Below are 1,223 nucleotides of genomic sequence, written 5' to 3'. Positions count from 1 at the left end.
CCCAGCGCTCAAGAACGTCAAGCTCGTGTCAAGCACAGCTCGATTTATGGGTACACGAGTGCATCAGGCCAATCACATCTTAAAAATTTCACGCATAAGTAATCTCTTATGTCCTCTAGACCAAAAAGACTGACAATGGTGGCGTATTCTAATCAACAAAAAGTTTGCAATATGGCATGCTATGCTGTGTAAACCGAGATCCTATACGAGAGTGTGGTGCTTGTGCACGTGTGTCGCTTTCCCGCACGCTCGCTTCACCACGATCCGAGGGTACATTGTTGTCGTCATCCTTCTTTCACAAATCACGCAATAAAGATACGGCGAGCATGTGTACTATCACTGTCCTGTGCTGACGCTGCTAGCGAAGCCAAGGGTTTTGCTTGAATGTGGGAAGAGCACAGTAGACGCAGACGCCAGAGCGCATGTGCTGTGAGCACCGTTGTCACTGATTTAGCCCCTCTGTGCCGTGGTAAGGATCTGACAATCGTAAAGAGCTAAAGGTGCTTGTCCAAAATTTCTTGTCATAAGAAAAGCTAAGACATAGCTTAGTGCAACATCGACCAGAAGTAGCCTTGTCCAACGGTACCTATGTTGAGACAATCCATATTGCGCCGTCTCGGCTCGGTAAACCAAAAAAACGCTGAAAGGACTCCCCTTAAACAAGGAAACTTCATCTTGCGCACCTTTCTGCGTCGCTGGCATGAGATGACTCAAGCAACAACACTTAGAATGTTTTCTCCCTCTCGTTACTCTGCAATCATATTGTGACGAAAAAGGCGAAGCTGTCAGTGGCGCGGGACGGAGCGCTCGCGCTAGGCCAGCGGCCATTAACTCATTCTTTGGTTATCGTTCTCCCTCCTCATTCTTCGGCATGTAGCCATATAACAATATTCAGAGTTTTGGCAATCAATTCTGAAAACAATTGCGTGCCTTCGTAACACTTAACGCTGAACCCTCAAACTTTGCTGTTCCGAGCGCGTTTGTCATCCTTTCAGGGGTCCGCACCGCTGCCTCGCTGTTTGATCGCTTAAGTTGAACTATACAGCTTGCTGAATGACAAGATGCAAGATTTATGGTTTTTAATCAGGCGCCAGGTATAGTGCGGCCTTCCGAATCCCAAGGGTAAATGGCCTACGCCTCAAGAATCTGCATAACGAACTGTAGATAGTGTAGAGATCCAAACGCATGTCTGAATATCTGCTATGGGGCACCATTTTGAACGA

Source organism: Amblyomma americanum, chromosome 7, assembly GCF_052857255.1.
Source record: "Amblyomma americanum isolate KBUSLIRL-KWMA chromosome 7, ASM5285725v1, whole genome shotgun sequence".
Taxonomy (NCBI): Eukaryota; Metazoa; Arthropoda; class Arachnida; order Ixodida; family Ixodidae; genus Amblyomma; species Amblyomma americanum.
Note: the sequence above shows the minus strand (reverse complement) of the source record.